The 20,383-nt window shown below is 39.9% G+C and overlaps 1 pseudogene; it reads right to left on the bottom strand.

The window, feature by feature from the left end:
• Positions 1-17,214: 17,214 nt before the first annotated feature.
• On the bottom strand, positions 17,215-18,526 carry LOC145127389 (elongation factor 1-delta 1-like; annotated as a pseudogene).
• Positions 18,527-20,383: the final 1,857 nt, after the last annotated feature.

Here is a 20,383-nt window from a genome sequence, read left to right as displayed (position 1 = left end):
CATTTTCCATTTCTCACAAGTCCATGTTGTGCCAGTTAACCACACACGCTCCACTAAGGACTTTCAGAATGCAAATATCACAATTGCTATCTACTTAAAATGTATTTCGCTAAAGCGTTTCCTCACCATCATTTTCATGAATCGGAGAGAAACCTTATGACACTTAGATTTTTTGGAGTATGTGTTCCTATCCATGTGAATTTGTCATAACCATAAGAGGAAGTTAGTGACAAATCCGAACTCATATGGACTGAACGTGTTCAATCTTAACTTCTTGCCACCTGGCAGCACAAGGGCCTACCATTGCTTCCAAGTAGTTATGCAAACAATTGAGAACTCATAGAACTCATATGCATAGTCAACTTTAACTGGAATGGGCACAGAAACAAGAATATGTCAACACGATGGGCAATAAACCTCAAGTCGTGTGCTAGTGATAAACAATAGGTTTTGTTCTTGATTAGTTCTGGAAACTTTTCAAGATCTTTAAGACTCCCACTGACCTCTTGACATATAAGATTCTCTTTTCAAGAACCATTCCTTGACAAAGCAAATATTCAAGAGTTAGTGCGGATTCTTATCAAGACAAACACTTCACACAATTAGCCCTAGTTGGTCTTTGTTTTATCCAAAACATCACAACTTCCCAATTTCAAATGTACAAGGGTAGAAAACAATTTACTCTACATTCGACAAGTGTTATAAATCTTCCTTAATATATGTCACTCAAGTTACAATCTTGGAGTATGACTCTAAGAATTGTTTTGGAACGAAGTATAACTCATCTTTTTTGATTTAACCACTTCAACAATTCATGACTCCTCTTTTTAGCCATAAGAATGCACTAAGATGTCCTTAGAGGATAAATTGTGATATGGTTTCACAATCATTAAGATGACCATAAAACATGATACTAAAGTACACTCCCATCTTTTTAGATTTGAGAAAATTTTATCTTTCTGCCTAATTTGATTCTTCTCATTCGTTCTTCCATACATTGAAACTTTTCCAAAGCTTCAGAATTATACTTAAACTTGTAAGTATAACCATATTTACTAAACTTTAGTAAATCTTGACGAATAGTCTTATCGATCTTTGCGGTGGACTTGACCAGTGCACAAGAATGTGTAATCGATCCATTAGTCCTTCACTTGACTCACATATACATGCGAACAAGGAATTAGTCTTAATTTTCCAAAGATGAAAATTCTCATTCATCATACAATACAACTTGCATGATTCCAAGTTTCTGTCCAATTGAAACTTGGGTGATGAGAACCTTTCCTTATTTGGTAAATTTAGACACTACCACAAATGAAAGAATCAAATTCATATTTCCAATATTGCTAGAAACATACAAACATCAATTTTTTCATAAATGCCATTGCAAGGAGATATAAAACAAAACAAAATTGTATTTATAAATGCGGAAAAAACTTTTCCTTACATTGTAATTACAAGTGAAAAACTATGCTATTACATATTTCCTAGCAATCTATCATAACTCTAAGCAGCAGCTCAAAAATCCGATCTTCGAACCATGCGATTGAAATCCATCTTCGCGATCAGATTCAACATACTTCTTCTTTTAAGCTTCCTTCCCTTTGCTTGATCCTGCCAAACATCAAAATGCAACCTAGTCACATCATGTATTAGGAATCAACAATTAGAAACTTAACAGAGTTAGATAATAGACTTACCTGAAGTAGAACCATACATTCCGATTACACTTCTCAGGTAGTCTGGGCAGCTTCGATTCCAATGTCCCTGTCTTTGGCAATAGAAACACACAGGCTCACATGGAGAAGTCTCAGATTTGGCCTTTCTCTTATGATCAAAACTTTTGACCATGCGCAATCCCTTTCCTTTAGGAGAAGGAATCTTTTCTGGGATGTCCATGTCAACTTGGGATGTAGACCTTCCAATCAGATTTGCTTGACCATTGCACCAAATCATTGCTGATTCGACAACAATTAGCAAATAGGTAAGATCAATTAGGTTCATGTCGTGATCTGTCACATAGTAGTCTTTAACAAACTCACTATATGACTCAGGAAGTGACTGAAGGACCCAGTCAATAGCCAACTTCCTTGGGAAGACGACACCCAACATCCTTAGCCCGTCAATATACAGCTTCATGTCCAAGACATGAGCACATATAGGCTTTCCATCTCTGTGTTTACTATCCAACATGGATTGAGTGATCCTGAACTTTTCAAGTCTTCGAGCTTGTGGGTCAGGGAGAATTATTGGAGGAGGTGGAGGAAGAGAAGTATGATTTCCATGATCCAATCACGGGACATCATCTTCATTAGGAAAGTTTTTTCAAGGGATTTGGGAAGACCGTAGTTGTCTGATCTAGACATCTACAATGGGAGAAATTCAAGTTAGTTGATTTAAGTCCTTAATATAACACCCAATATGAAATATTAAGGCTAGGACCCAACACAAAATTTTATAACTTGGAAGAGGGATGCCGTAATCCAAGCTATGAAATATTTGAAGGTAGGCGAATGACGATTCACTAATTTCCACCATGAAAAACAAAATAGGAATTAGGTTTTAATTGGATTGAAAATCCTAGATCTTTTGAGATTCATTGAACTTTTCAATGGCATGTTTAGATCTCGATTGTGCCCTCTCAAGTTTGTGACTGGGATGCCGAGGATCACAAACAAGGCGTGAATAACCATGCAAATTAAATTGGCACCCTTAATTTTATCACCTAATCAATGTGCTGGTTACCTACACGCGCTCCACCGATCTATGATAAATATTAAGTCACCCTTTGCCACTCTTACTAGTCCATGTTAGTGTGTCGGTTACCCACACACGCTCCACCAATGACTTGGTAAGGTACAAAGTGTAATTTAATGGGTTAGCACCAATTTCACATTTTCCTAAGTAACTAAGACTGGGAATTTATAAGTGTTTAGTTACTTAGTATTTATCATTATACTTTTAATGAAAATTATAGTCCTTGTCCTACCCGTTCGGCTAATGACCCTCCACCAGTCAAGGAAGCGGTGGGTGAGAGTGGACACCCATTAAACTGCGATTTTATAGTCAATAACCTTATACCCCCTTATAGACCGGCTTCGTGAATGAGGCCTACTAACGGTAAGACTGAATTTTACTCTTATACATATATATAAATATTCAACCAATAATATTATAATAGTATAAGGGTTGAACTTTAAACTATTTAAAATTCTAGGGTTTGGAATATTCAAAAGTGCAACTTTACAAATTCCAAAACTTGAGGGCAAGTTTTGAACAATTCAAGAAACCTTTAGAATCAATAACATATGAGTTTAATATGGATTTTAATGGCAAGACTCTTGAAAATCCATAACTTGGGGACAAGTTATGGATGTCATAAAACAATTTATGGAAAAAGACTCTTCATGTTTCTATAACCTATGGCTTTAAAAAATATTATAAAGAAAAAACTTTTGGTTTTCCATAACTTGAGGACAAGTTATGGAATCCATTAAAGGCCATTTAGATCATCTAATAAACAAATAAACATGTCAAGAAAATCTATGATCTAGATTAAACTCATATGAACAAGACAATTCAAATTAAACAATTTTCATGTAATTAGCCTAACCATTAAACCAATACAAAACATGAATCTATTGACAATTATCTTTTGAGTTGGATTAAAATGATCATTACCACATCAAAAACAGGTTTATAAGTTCAAAAACAACTTAGGGTAATGATTCTAGTCCAATTCCAGTCTTAAAAGTCGAAAATATGCACTCAGGGCCTCCTACTCGTCGAGTGTATGAACCTACTCGACGAGTAGGATGAATTTCCTCTTGGATTCGGCGAGCCCCCAGTGGACTCGACGATTCCATAGTCCAGAAGCCCAAAAATTCGATTTTTACAGCATTGCATCAAGTATAACTGAATACCAAGCCTAGGCTTTGATACCACTGATGAGTTTTGAGCAATCTAACACTCCTATGGTGTACATGCAACCCTATAAACCTTGGATCTATGTTTTCTCTATTATACATGCAAATATTCAATATTCCAAGGTTTCATCCTAACTAGCATATTATGGAGCAACTATACTACAAGAGTCTAATTAGATGACATACCTTTTGATGGGGCTTGAAGTCTTGAACCTTTAAGAGCTTAGCCCCAATAGTGTGGAAGCCTCAAATGTAATCACAAATTACCAAAACAACTTGGAAAGCTTGAGAGAATACTATACACTTGTCCAAATCGGCTATGACCTCTTTGTTCACACACTAGTGCCAATTTCAAGTGCCAAGGACCTCTTTATATAGTATGGTGGATTAGGTTCACATCCATGTAAACCCTAATACCCATGACCTTTCATTTCCATAGGATCCATGGGTTAAAAACTCCATAGACTATCCATGCAAGCTTATCCCATCCTAAACAAACTTTGGCCCATTCTATATATATGTAAGAGTCCATATTTAATTAGTTTCTTTTGATCATTAAATTAATTCCAAATTAATTCTTGATCAATACTAATTAAATAATATGATTTCATATTAATATATTAGAACTTATAATATATTAATAAATCATAAATATACTATTCTCAAAAGATTATCCATACAAATTGTTTCAGTGAAGTACAACCCAAATGGACCATGCCGGGTCGGGTCGAGTACATACAAATAATAGTTATGGGCTTAGACATCTAATCCAACAGCTTACCACCCATGGTCTTACCATACTCCACTATCACATCGCCACACCTATCGAGCCAAATCCTATATCCCATCAGGAGTTGGGGTCACACCTATGGATTCCCACTGCTCACTATTCATAATCAAGGCGATGCCAACCGGCGATTGGGAGTTTCTTGAACTCCCACCAACACAACTGAGGCCTAAACAGCCACTTGTTTCTCCCCCACTTGGGATCGACAATGTTCTTCCACCTCTTACACCTTATGGATCTCCGATCCATATGCATGACTCGCCCAAATCCTGCGCCGGACACCATGAGCGTCCCATAATTAGCCAAACACAATGATCACCCAGCTCATAAATCTTGAAGAATATTCTTGTATTATTAACCAGTCGAATGATCCAGTCACTCCACAAGGCGCCATTTTTCCAAGGAAATCCGAAGGCGAATCCCAATTTACCACCATCTTACCGTTGTCTAGGGACTGGTAGATGTTACGGCTACTCCGTAGTCTCACAATACTCTCGTCCCGACTGATCACTAGTGTATGCCACAACTTCCCACCCTCGTAGTCTTACAACACTCTCGCCTCACCAAAACTATCCAAAACCTTACCCTCGATCCACCAGATCGGTCACAACCAAGGTCGAGCATCCACTCGCAACGTCACCTGCTGACACGATCAATCCTGTTATGCTTGTAACAACCCATACTCCTGGAGCGATATCTCCATCGCACAGTTTCCCGCGCGTGCCCTACTGACTCCCGCCCTCCTGGCCTCTCAAACGCTGCTCGAAAGTCTTGGTCTCTTCCCGAGACCCTCCACTAAATGCACATGACCTGAACCTCTCTTCTCGAGGTATTCCAATCGATCTTCCGCCCTCAGGCTCTGGGATCCACATCATTCAGGGTCTCGCACCCTGTCACACTCACCATCTCAATCGTCATTGACTGAACTGCAATAGTTGGAGCAACCCTTGCTCTAAAATAGGCTACAAACTATCCCAAAGACATAGTCTCCACTCCCGAAAGTGCAATAGATCGCACAATCAATCCTTGCCGCCTGATACAAGAGATCCATGGCGAACTCAAAATCCTGACAGTCCTTCCACTAGCTGGCTCACCACCGGAGCCGGGACCAAACCCTGGTCCTTCCCATACATGCTCATCCTCATTTTGCAAAGCAGCTATTCCCACGATCAAGGCATAACCAACAATTCTCCTTCCCATAAGCTTCTCAGATTCTGCAAGACTCTCACCGATTCGAGTATGGATCCTGTGCTTCTAGTAGTACGGGCCCAATCCTACCTTCCACACCTATCCAAACTTTCCTCAGCAATCCTCCTGAATCCACTAAGTCACTTACTCCACCTGTATACTAAATTTTTTCTAAACAACGACACGATCTCTACCGCAGCACCTCCTAGGCTCCCCCTAGGTTCCCAACTTCACCGAACTGCCCCACTAAGCTCACTGGAGCATATCCTAGGCTTTCCTAGGTTCCCAACCTCACCCTGCCCTCAGCTGCTGAAAGATTCCCATTAATGTCAACTAGCTACCTCATGAATATAGCCACATGTAGCAGAGATCAGATAATCCTTCAAGTAAAGGACTCATCCCTAGAACGGTTGGACTCATACAAGAGCTGCGCAATAGGGTCAAGTCCATCACTCTGATATTATCCATTCTGTGCTACATGTTACTTAGCATATTCACTTAATAGCTAACTCACATAAATAAGAGTCCTACAAGGCACAAATCAAGCAACATTCAGGTAATCGGTAAATCTAACCAGCATACACTAGACAAGTCAGTCTATCCACACATACAATCCGCAAGCAGGTAACACCTGTCGCTATCCTCATCCTAGGATTACCCTAGGGTAGTCTCCAACCCATGAACTATCATAAAACATTCGGCCCACATACCACCACTGATGTTGTCCACATCCATCCATCCTTGCTGCCGGTTGCCTTATGCATGCAAATTGTACACAGAACAGGAAACGAGCCAAACCAATTATTCTAAGGCTATAAGATCCTAACCGTATACAATTTTTAAACATACACTTAGCAGTTATCAATAACAAAAGTCATTATCATTCTAGCATGGCATCCAATATTCCAAGGCTACAAGCATCACATATCAGGCCAATCTATTGCTGACTACTCAGCACTAGCATGCAAGTCTACCAGCTCATAAAACATATAAAGGCATCTCTTCTAGCCCTAACTAGCATGCGATACATAGATTCATAATCAAATCATAACATATAACAAATGTGGGTATTCTGGGGAAACTTACTTGAGCTCGGCTGATTGCATGCACCACACCATTTGTTTTCTTTGAAAACTTTTCCTTGGAAACATTTTTCGTTTAGAACTTTATAGATCCTCAGTTTGAGTTCAGACACACCCGAAAATATGTCCGAATCTCTCAAACCAAGGCTCTGATACCAACTTGTAACGACCCAAAAATCAAGGGTAAAAATTTCATTTTTAATATAGCTAAAACATTGATACCATTTATTCCAAACGTTTCAAATCATCATCAAGTAAAACATTTATCAGAGTTTATCCCAAAATCATTCATTGCGGAAATCATAGGTGTGCGCAACACGATCAATCCGAGCCCCTCCTTTCCAAAAGATTATACCTGAAACCATAAACAAACCTGTAAGCACGAAGCTTAGTGATTTTCCCAGAGCATACCACACACACACAATCCACATATCACATATCCTGTTAGCTATAGAAGCTACCTGTATCACATATCTTGCTAGCTATAAAAGCTACCTATATCACATAAGCCATGCATACAAAAACCTATAAGGATGCCGTGGGCTCCCCGCAGGGTCTTACACTTTCGTGCCATGGGCTACCCCACATGGTCTTACCTAGGATTGCCATGGGCTACCCCACATGGTCTTACATCCAATGTCATGGGCTACTCCACATGGTATTTACCTAGGATTGCCATGGGCTACCTCACATGGTCTTACATCCATTGCGATGGGTTACCCCACATAGTCTTTACCTAGAAATGCCATGGGCTACCCTACATGGTCTTACATCCAATGCCACGAGCTCCCCTCGGGGTCTTCCATGCAGTAACGCATAATCACATAGCATATCAAATCACTGAAATGACTAACACATAAACATAATTACATAATAGGCTGGCCTTGGTGTCTTAGACCCATGGCCTTGGTGTCTTAGACCCAATTAGCAAGTGGGCCCCCATACCATAATCCTTAATCCATGCACGGGGGTAAAATGACCATTCTACCCCTGGCCCAGTATGATCCAAACTAAGGCCCAATCCAAAAATAAAAGTCCAACACTAGGTAGGCTTTCCAAGCCCACTAGTGGCCCACTAATGGCCCAATTTGCTAAATTGGGCCCAATCCCTCTAATGTGCCTTACCTTAAGCCCAAACATATTCCTGGCCCAAAACATCTGACTTCTGATGGTCCACTAAGGTCCAAAGGCCCAAAGTCCACTGCCTGGCCCAACCCGAGGCCCAAAACAGTCCAAGCCTACAACTGATGAGTACGCGGGGTGTACTCCCTTATACGCTAAGCGTACTGGCTGAAGGTGGTGTACGCTGCGCGTACCTGCATGTATGCCCAACGTACTCCTCTGTTAAGCTACTTTTTCATTAAGTGCTTAATACTCCATTCCAACAGCTACAATTACAGATCCAAGTCCTCTTCGACATCTTAATCCATAAAGTCGAATGATTTAAGCGTTTGCATGGCTTAATGAATCCCAAACACCAAAGATGAATTCCTAAAGGTCAAAATCACTCCCAAAATGTCTCAAAACTTCTTAATACCTGAAGACCTCAGTCCAAACTCCCAGATCTGATTTCAAGGGACCTCTTAAGTCATAAAGTTTCCATCTTTATGACTTAACATAACTCAATGGGGTCCAAATCAAAACCCTAAGTCCCAAACTTCATCAAATGACCACTAAATCATGCATGGAAGGTTTATACCCATCAAGATCCAAACTTTGTGACTCCATAACCTCAATAAGGACCAAATATAGAGCTTCAAAGGTTCTGGAGTAACTTTTAGTGACAAGAACCACCACAAAGGGACCAAAACCATAACCAAAAACCACCTAGCTAGATCTACATGAAAGAGTTGTCAAGGTTGAGACTTTATACCTCCAAAAGCTTGCAAAGTTGATGAAGGTTCTGGATCTAGAAGCTTGACTCCAACCATAGCTTGATCACCAAGTTCCTTCTTCTTCAAGGTCCAAACATAACAAGTTAATAACCCAACTAGATCCACATGAGAAAGCCACAAAGATCCAAACTTTATACTTTCTGGAGTTAGATCAATATGATTAGGGCCTGTATCCACAAGCTTCAAGCCAAGCAATGCTTCCTCAAGGAACTCCTTCTTCCACAATAAGCACCAAAAACCCACGAAATCACCAAAAAGCTCAAGAATCACTCAAATGGAGGCTAAGGGTCGATTTCTAGGTTTTAGAGGGATGGAGCCTGAAGATATTAGGGTTAGGTTATGAGATAAAGGGCTTACATAGGGTCCAAGACCCTAAGATAGGGTTCTGATCTGACTGGAGTACGCCCAGCGTATTCCTGGGAACCTTCGCGGCCATCCTGGTCAGTACGCCCAATGTACTGCAAGGTATGCCCAACGTACATGCATTCTTCACTAGTACGCCCTGCGTACTCGGCTAAGCCTGAAAACCACGAAACTTCCGAAGGCCATAACTTCTTCGTTATAAACCCGATTCTGACGATCCTTATATCCATGGAAAGGTGACGAGAAGCCCTACACTTCTATCAACTCATACCTTCCTTAAGACCTTCCGAACAAAAGTCCATTTTCCACAAAAGCCCAAACTGCCACTTTACCGAAATACCCCTAGGCTCCAAAACACGAACCGAACACCCGAATCACTTCTAATACATCACCCGCACCCCAAATGGGCTTAGATCCTACCTTTTCAAAAGCCCTAATCCGTATGATGACCGATCTTCGGGCTACAGCCTCAGACTAGGAATTGATCCGGAACAGGACGTTACACATAAACTGAAAACCATAAGCACAAAGCTTAGTGAGTTCCCCCAAACTACCCCATACCATACATGATAAATCACATACTGGGCCCCCGCCCTCCGATGGGCCCCGCCCTCCTTCAGGCCCCGCTCGGTATACATATATGTTGTTTTTAGGCCCCGCCTGACATCGGGCCCTGCCCACTATAACCATACCATATAGATCACATAATCATACTAACACATACAATGATCAATAAACAATAGCATAAGATTCAGTCATCAAGCCTCACCCGACATCGAGCCCTGCCCGACATACATAGCAGCACAAAACACATGCAAGGGTCACACATGTGCCTTTGCATCTAACATAAACAATAAGGGTCGACATTGGTGCCTTAGACCCGCTAAACCCAATGAGGAAACTCACATCACACGACCGAAAAATCCCTGAGCTATCAATACGAAACAACATCCAATCAATAAGTGGATTCCAAATCCATAGCTATAAGTCCATAATTAGGGTAAAATACAATTACCACTGACCTAGTTTGGGCTAAGACTTAGGCCTAAACCTACAATACAAAAAGGCCCAAAAATCCATTTATCCATTCAAGGCTCATACGGAAAATTGGGCCCAAACCCTTACATGGGCCTTACCCTAAAGCCCAATAATTTTCCTACTCAAAAACACCTCGTCTCAGATGCCCAAAAAGAACCCAAACACCCAAGCCGAAAGGAAGGCCCAATCCAAAGTCGAAAGTGCAAAACCCCATATGACTGAGTACACGGGGCGTACTAAGTTGTACGCTAAGCGTACTCGCTATATGGCTTGTACGCCATGCGTATAGACTTGTAGGCCCAGCGTACTACCCATTAAGCCATAATTTTCATTAAGCACTTAATGCTTAATTCCAGAAGTCCAAACCACAGATCTAAGTACCAAAAGACGTCTAGAACCATAAAGTCACTAACTTGTGACTTTGCATGCCCCCAAGAGGATCCAAATTCAAGATATAACATTCTAATTACAACAAATGAACACAATCTCATGCATGGATGATTCTAAACCCTAAAGGTGCCAACTTTTATGGACCTTGAACCTCATAAACACCAAGAATGGCTACTCAAAGTTCCTGGAGTGGTATTAAACCACTAGATCTCATCCATGGGGCCAAATTGGGTCCAAAACTCATATATATATATATATATATATATATATATATATATATATATATATATATATATATATATATATATATATATATATATATATATAGCTCTAAGTCATAAATGAATAAGATCATAGATTTTTACCTCAAGTAGGCTGGAAATGAAGTAGAGAACCAAGATCCACAAGCTCTTCTTGATCAACAATCTTGCACTAAGCCCATTCTTCTTGATTATGGACCAAAACATACCTAAAATGGATCTAATAAGCTCAAACACAAAGGAGAGGTTTAGGGTTTCATGTATAAGGCTTTAAGGTCAGTGGAGGCTGAGAAATGAGGTTTCATGAGCCCTTAATGTGTTTATATAGTGTCCAACTCCGAAATTAGGGTTTTCATTAGTTGCCACGTACGCCCCATGTACGTTTCCGGATGCCCATTCCCTCCTCACATGAGTACGCTAAACGTACCATATGCTACGCCCCGCATACTCGCTTCACAGCTTGTACACCAAGTGAACCATGTGGTACGCCCCGCATACTACACAAGGATCAAAATGCAACTTTTAAAATACATAAGGGGCAATATTGAAACATACCAGGCTCAAGTGTTACAATATTCTAGGTTACAATAAAACATAAAAACAACACAATAGAATCTTAAAACTATTTGTGGGCACATGCAACCTATAGGTTTATGATATTTTCTCATTATAACAACATACTATGAACAAACCAATCTAATCTACCAATATGAAAAAAACAAATAAGATTAGTAACATACCTTTTAGTATAATCGAATATACTAACTCCTTTGATCTTCAATAGCTCATGGAAAACAAATGTAAAAAGTATGAACGTTGTAACATCCATAAAATTCAAGCCAATTTAAAACTTTTTCGAGCATTCAGAAACCATTAGTTATTACAAAATGTTTTCAAAATAGTTTCATATAAGAGTATCCCATAAATCAAAATCATAAAATGGGAGGAGGTGCACGATCAAGCCTTCGCCTTCCCACGATCATCCGAAGTACCTAAAACAAAATCAACAACTGTAAGCACAAAGCTTAGTGAGTTCCCCCAAAATACCAACACACACAAAATAACATATATCACAAACAGCATACTATTGGTCCAATCAACCATCGGGTTGGAATACACCAGACCCTTAACCATCGGGTTGGAATGCCAACATACTATGGGTCTAATCATCATCGGGATGGAATACCCTCGGCCCACAACTATCGGGTTGGAATGCCCACATATTATGAGTCCGATCATCCTTGGGATGGAATACTCTTGACCCATAACCATTGGGTTGGAATGCCCACATACTATGAGTCAAATTATCCTCGGGATGGAATACTCTCAGCCCACAACCATCAGGTTGGAATGCCCCGTTCTATTGGCTCATGCACAAAGCAGAGAAACCTCAACCACCAATCAAACATATGCACATATATTAGATAATCACATAATAGTCTACAAACAGTCAAACCGATCTACAGATCACTAAGCATAGAAACATCTTATCTACAAGGATACCGATCTAACAGATCATAACAGCATAGAAACATGCTATATACCAGGATACCGATCTAAAAGATCATAACAACCAAGAAACATCCTATATACCAGGATACCGATCTAACAGATCATAATAGTAACAAATCAGGATAACAATCCAAAGGGCCGACCTTGGTGCCTTAGACCCTGTTGATATAGTGAGAAGAACTTACCTCGTACTGCCGATCACACAGACGATCCCTGACTGCTGGCTGCCAGAACCCCGATCCACCACCGCCATCAATAGCTGACTGCAGATCCGCTACCACACACATGCTAACATACACCAAAATGACAATACATCAACATCTGGCCACTGACTCACACTATGAATCCGATACAGGGTAAAAGACCTTTTTACCCTTCCTCAAGCTTGGCCCAAAGCCAAGGCCCAAACTAGATGACAAAAGGCCCAATACCAAAAATAAACTCCTTAAGTCCAATTATGGCCCAATTTTCCAAATTGGGCCTAATGGCCTTCACTCAAGAAGATCCAGCAAGCTAAAAGCCCAAACCATAAAATCCCATACGGTCCATCACAACCCAATACAAGCCTAACCCAACTCTTGATCCAAAAGGCCCAAATCACTTCAAGCCCACACTTGGCCCAATTTTCTAAATTGGGCTTAACTCCTTATTGGGCGTTATCCAAAGGTCTGGTCCTCTAATAGGCCCAAAACACACTTATCCAGTTGGTACATTAGGGCCCAAGTATCAAATCCCAACAGATGACCCAATACCCAAAGCCCAAAGTCCGAATTCCAAATAGAGGACGTACGCGGGGCGTACCCCTTCGGTACGCGGGACGTACCTCGCCTTACATTAACCAGTTACGGGGACCTGACTCCGAACGCGGGGCGTACCTTCGTATGTCTTAAAACTCCAATAAGTGCTTAATGGATCAAGCACCTAAGCTCAAACTTCAGATCCACTACCCAAATGTGCTCTAGAACCATAAAGTCTCAAACTTTAAGTATTTGGTTGACCAAAAAGGGCTTAATGCATGGTATTAATCCCTTAAGACCTCCTACAAAGAACAAGGGACTAAACTAGCTCAAGGGACCTCATTTTTATGCCTTAGGAGTTAGGACCCATCCTAGGGTCTGAAAGGACAGCTTAACTCGACCAAAACAAAGCATGCACAAAATTACACTCTTTGGGACAATAAGAATATCAAAAGCAACCCAAATGAGATCTAACAAATCTAAGCACAAACATAGGAACTTTATACCTTTTGAAGCTTCCCTAGAAGATGAAAACCCCAGATCTACAAGCTTGGTTCCTTCCTTGACTCCTTTGATGCTCTTTCTTCTCATTCAACCATACCAACATCACACTTTAGGCTCCAAAACTCTTTGTTATAGACTAAGGTTTGCTAAGAACGGTTCAAAGACTTGGAGGCTGGAAGAGATGGGAGGAAATGGTCTATAAGATGTTTAAATACTCCACAAACCCTAAAAATTAGGGTTTCACCCTGGCACACGTACGCCCAGCATACTAGGGCGTGCCCTAGTATGCTTAGGGTACTCACATGTACGCCCAAACGTACTTCTCAAGTCCCCAAAATCACCATTTTGCCACTAGGGCTTCCGTTTGCCACTTCTTCCAAACCAAAGGCCAAAAATGACATAATTCAAAGTCCAAGGGATGAATTTGAAGTTACTTGAAAGATGAGGTGTTACAAACGTCTTTAATGGCTCACACCCAATACCCTAGAACCCTATAAATCAGAAGGAGAGAGGATGAAAAAAGTGAAATTCGGATTTAATTTTCTTGGAATCATTAGCCACAAATATAAGATGCCAAGGGGTCCTATTTATAGCTAGTATATCATAAGGATAAAGCCTAATTTGAATAATAAAATATTAGATATAATCTATTCAAGGCGGTTATCCTTATTAGCTATAAGAGGCTTCCAGAAACCCTAAAAACCTTCCCAAAATCGTCCATATTTTGGAGAGTTCTTGTAACACCCCTTATCCAGCAGACCAAGAATGGAAAGGAAAACCCTAAGTCAAGCAGTCAACTCGTCGAGTCCAAGGAAGACCTCGACGAGTAGGAGCGAGTTCCGTGTCGCAGATTAAGTGGCCGACTTGGCGAGTCGGGGGACTGACTCGGCGAGTCTGGTTTAGGTTGGGAAACCCTAATTTCGGGACTTGGTGCCCTATTTAAGCCTCATATTCTTATTCCCTCAGCCTCATATTCAGCCCCCATACCACAAACTCTCACCCACGAAACCCTAGTGCCTTTCTTGTGATTTTGAGCCATTTTTTTGGAGTGTGTGTGGTCTACTTGGAAGCTTGAAGAAGGAGAAAAGCTTGAAGGAATCAAGAAGAGGATTGTAGATCCAGAAGTATCTTCTCAATCTCATCACTTTCTGGTAATCAAGTCTTGACCTTGCTCATCAACCTCTTAGATCTCCTAATGTCCCTTTTGTTTGAGTTTTGGTTCAAAAGTTAGATCTATGGGGACAAGGACATCCCAAGCTTAGATCTATTCAGATCTGGAGCCCCTAAGTGTGGTTAAGGCATAAAGGTGCAAGATTTATGCCATTAGGATGTCCCATGCAAGCTTAAAGAGATTATCATGGCCTTTTGGATCCCTAAAGGCCATGCAAGGAAGTAAAGTCCAGGACTTTACGTGGTTATTGGATGTCTAGAGCCTAGATCTTGATTTCCCTGCTTTGGTTTGGAGTAATAAGGGTTTTGGATCATGGAGTTATGTCCTAATGAGGTAGGGTTTTTTCTAAACCCATTAAGAAGGACTTGGGATGGGTAAAGCTGGAAACTTTACCCTTAATAAGTCATTTCCAGAGTGTTTATGAAGTTTGGAGTTCAGATCTGAGGTGTAGGGGCTTAATCCATTAAGATAGCCCAACAGACAGGAAGACTCGGTGAGTCCAGGGAGGGACTCAATGAGTCTATGAGAGTTGTCCCGTTTCTGTTATGGAAGAACTCGGCGAGTCAGGGGAATGACTAGGCGAGTTGACTCGGTTTAGCACAAGTCTGAATAGCCAGGGAACTCGGCGAGTCAGGGGCTGATTCGACGAGTTGGTTCAGGATTTCTGTGATCTGGGTTTTAGGACTCGGCAAGTTGAAGGAGGAATTTGGCGAGTTGAGTCAACTCGGAGGGCTGACTTTGACCATGGACCGTTGAATTTGACTTTTTTTAGAGTTGACTTAGTTTGACTTCTGAAGGGCATTTTGGGACTAAGTGTTATGTTGGTATTGGTAGCTCAAGGAGCTAGGGGAGTAGCAGTTCGGGGAATTATCGAATAGCAACCAGAGGTTTCAGCCAGTCTTCCGTTGTGCGAGGTGAGTCTCCTCACTGTGTGCATGGGTCAACGGCCACAATGCCGGCCCATTATGTCTGTGTATAGTTGGAAGGCCCGGGGGTTAGCCCTAGGTATTACTATGATATATGTTCCGGATTACGATCCGATGCTGGGCGAGGCCCGAGGAATGTTAGTATGCTAGTTATACTTGTTGTCTGTGTGATACTTGTATGTGCCTGGTAGGGAGGTGAGTGTGGGCGAGGTCCCGTAACTCATCACTAGACGAGTATGGACGGGGTTCCATATCTCATTAGTAGCAAAATAGGGGGGAGGCCCGAGTAAGGAGGGAGGTGAGTGTGGGCGGGGGCCCGTATCTCACTATCAGCAGGAGCGTGGACGGGGTTCCATGAATTATCAATAGCAGGACAGGGGCGTGGCCCAAGTCAGGCGAGGCCTTAGAACAGGAGTATAGTAGAGTATGTTTAGCTATTTATTATGTGTGATGTTAGCGGGCGGGGCCCAGAGAAAGGCGGGGCCTAAGAGAAACCGATCTGTATACCGAGCGGGGCTCGATGCCAGGCGGGGCCCGATGCCGGAGCTAGTCTGATGCCGGGCAAGTCCCGATGCAGTGGGCGGGGGCCTAGTATGTGGTTATGTGTATGTGGTTATGCGTATGTGGTATGCGGTAGGCTGGGGAACTCACTAAGCTTCGTGCTTACGATTTTCAATTTAGGTTTCAGGTACTTCCGGTAGCGGAGGGAGGAGCTCGGGGTGATCGCATGACACACACCATTATTTGTTTAGCCTGGGATGTTTTACTCTGATATAAAAAGAATATGTTTTGGGATTATACTCTGATTGGATATAACATTTTTGTTTATGAATGAAATGGTTGATAATTATGCCTTTTATTAATGATTTAAAATGAAATTTTCAGACCGTATTTTTAAGGATGTTACAGTTCTAGAATTGCATTTCTTGCTTAATTGTTGAACAATTACAAGTCAATGCCTACACCTTTAATTAATTCTAATTAGTCTCAAATTAATTCCAGATTAATTCTATTAATAATTAATTAATTCCAACTATTTCTAATTAACTAATTAATCATATGATATATTAACACATCCTTTTATCTCTCTCCTAAAGTCATTTCTAGCTATTTATAGTTATTGAGGGCAAATCAAAAGGGACTTTACTTGTATTCTATAAAGTTAAACCAATTTTGTAACACTCATTTCCCATAATGGATCGATTGATGATTTAATAGGGTCAAAGATAAGATTTTGGGGGAAACACGTTATTTCACACTGTAGTGTGTTGATGACCACGATGTTGCATGGCATTTAAAGGAAAAGCGTGTATGGATGGACACCACGACTAGGGATGAGCACAATCGGGTACCCCCTCTATTTTAGTTGGAACCGAAACCACTTGCGGAATCGGCGGTTCTGAAATTATTGGTATTGGAACCGGAACCACTTACACTAGTTCCTAGAATTTGGAACTGCAGCCGGAACCACCAAGACCAGTTCTAGTTCCGGGTACCCGGTTTTTTGAATATTAATTTTTTTTATTTTGTACATGCCATTGAAAATAACCTTTATAAGCAATAAGAGTTCAAGATATAAACTAAAACAATTAAAAAACTTGATCTTAAAACAACAACAAGTGGAATTTAACAAGTCAGCAACAAACTACAAAACAACAAAACATAAAGAATCTCAAAAAACATAAAACAACAATAAAAAACAGCACAAAACAGCAAAACAACAACAACATCAACATCACAAAGAAAATCATAAACCATGAGCATCATCATCGAACTCTACAATCACAAAACCTAGTCACATTAGTAAACTAATAAATCATATAACTTTAGAAAAAAACAAAAAATATTTGATTAAAACAATGAACTTACAGAGCTTGTTCAAGGCAACAATATCACAGCTCTGAACAATCTCATTAATTGGTTCCTCACAAAGTCTTTCTTCAATAAGCGTATCAACAGACACCAAATCATCAACAATAGTCATCATGATCTGAAGCTTCTTGATCTCATACCCAACTAGAACCAACTTTATTGTAATCATAAAAAAAAATATTCCCAAAATAAATCAAGATCATATAATTAATCATCTATCATTTTCCCATTTTATTAAAAAGAAAAAAATGAACAACTTAAATGCACCCCAAATCAATTCATCCAAATGAACACTTCTCACAACTTCTTCATGTTAGCTTCATCATCCCATTGCTTTACATCTATCAAAACTGAAGATTTTCCGGCTTATAATCATAAAATGTAAACAAAAAACATTGTCAGTAAACAACTAAATGGTGAAATTAAAGAGTACAATGAGATAGCACAATGCATCAAACTCACACTCTTTCTTCTTTGCAGATGCTTTTGTTTTTTCTGTGCGTTCTTCAACAGGTTGCTTTTCCTCTTCAGTTTCCTTACTGAATAGATCCACATCATTGTCATTATCTTCACCAACCGAGGCCTAATAAATATAATACAAAAGATAAATAAAATCAACAACCCAAATGTGGAAATCATTAAGCAATCTTTTAAAGATTTATATGAAACTTACCTTTTTTCCATTAATAGGAGGATTGCAATGGCTTCTTCAGGGAAAGAAACAGATCCCTCAACAGTAGTGCCACGTCCTTCATTGAGACAATGTAGAATCATTCAGATGTTTTTCACATGGTAATTTTGACTCACCCGGTGATGTAACTACAATATAAGAGGTACTCGTTGAGCTTCTTGAGACCAGCTTCTGAACCAACAATCAAAAAATCAAATGGATGGAAGTAATATATGCAATAATCGACAAATCAGGTTCTGGACTTCTGGTATTCATTTTTAACAGATTGATGGAAGTAACATATGCAATAATCGAAAAATCAAATGGATGGAAGTAACAGATGAATATCAAACAGAAGCTACAATCAAAAAATGAGGTTCTGGTTAAATATAGAGATGCAATAATCTAAATTTAAAGTAATCAGTGGAACTGAAATTTAAGATAAATATAGAGTTGTCTTTGTAGATTGAACCACCGATTAAGCAGGTAAGGCTGACGAGTGAACGGGAAGTTGTGATGGAACGAGACTGATAGTAGAAGTGTAGAATGAGTGTGAAGACTAAAGAGTGGTTAATTATTGCTTATAGAATTTATTCAAATCAAACTGTTGTGAGTGTGCGACGAGAGGCCTTAAGTTGAACAGAGAAGTTATCGACAAGTGGCGACTGTGGGACAAGAGGCGATTGCAGAATAGCCAATGGCTTTGTGCATGTCTGCATGATTCATGAAGCCTAGAAATGGAAAGGGGTGTGAACTTGGAAGAGGGCGACGAGGCTTCCGTGAACCAGAAAGAGCGGAATTAGAAAGAGGGCAATGAGGGTTTAAGCAAGAATGAAAGATTCGTTTAACTTTGAACCCTAATTTTATCAACTTAAGTTTATAAATTAAAATTAGAAATCCAAACCGAAATTCGTTCCATTGGAGTCTAATTGGAACCTGTCTGGTCATATCGGTTTCAGTTTCAAAATTAGTCTGTACGCTGTCATCCTTACCACGCTCCACATCAGCTTTCTCTCTTGAGAGAGGTTGTTTCTTGTCATCCTCAGTCAAACCATGACCGACTGTAGGATTGGGGTGGTGTTCCCATAAGGTGAGGTAGTATACTGTGGGTGCTACCGCACTGACACCCTCAAGCCTTATTAGTTGTAAACTAATTTTCATTTTAAAGACGAGTACACAGTTCCAAATTTAACTACTATGATATAATTTGCACAAAATATTAATAGAGAAATTATGAATAGAAACTTTAATCCAGATTCTTGCTTAACACAATAAGTTTCCCATTAAATCACACTAACATAAAGAACGTTATGAATTATAACAATTTATAGCATTCTTAAGTATCATAAATAATTAAGATTGTTGTAGATTATATTTGAACGTCTTTTATATGACACCGTCGCTTTTGAAGACATGATTGATAGCATCTACCTCCCACATACCTCATTCTAATTGGATTATACGGATTTGTTGTTATTGTTGTTGTTTTTGTTGTAGATTATAACTTCTACACACAAGTGATATTGGAAACACAACTTGTATGTACTTTCTATTATTAGGAATGTAAACGTAGCCAAATGATGTGGAGGGATGCATCATATGGCCCCACCCTTGATTTCTTATTTCCCTCATCATCACGTATCTGTGTCCCCACCCCGAAATCCCATGTTACCTTTGGTTTCTTGTGTTTGCCCTAAACCCTTCGTTTTACCATGGGACGCTAAAAAAACCGCTTCTTGGATATTGTATAAATGATCCTTGTATGTTGGAAATGACCCATTATTATTGAATTTCACCAACTTATATCAAACACAAACATCGATAAAAGTGCAATCTAAGTGATTGTGTCTAAACTTGTTATCGAGTGTCACATTTTAATATTTTACAAACCAAAAATATAAAAATGTCTTCTAAGTGTCACAAGTCTCAAAATGGAGTCATTTAAGTCTTGACATTATCACCGAAAATATGTAAGTTATGAGTTTGTCTTCATGACTTATATGGAATGCACATACACCATAACAAGTAGTAAGTCATTCTTTATTGACAACCAACAAAAAAT

This window comes from Lactuca virosa, chromosome 7 (genome assembly GCF_052849685.1).
Source record: "Lactuca virosa cultivar CGN04683 chromosome 7, Lactuca_virosa_CGN04683_v6, whole genome shotgun sequence".
In the NCBI taxonomy this organism is placed as follows: Eukaryota; Viridiplantae; Streptophyta; class Magnoliopsida; order Asterales; family Asteraceae; genus Lactuca; species Lactuca virosa.
Note: the sequence above shows the minus strand (reverse complement) of the source record. Positions and strands in the feature narration are given on the sequence as shown.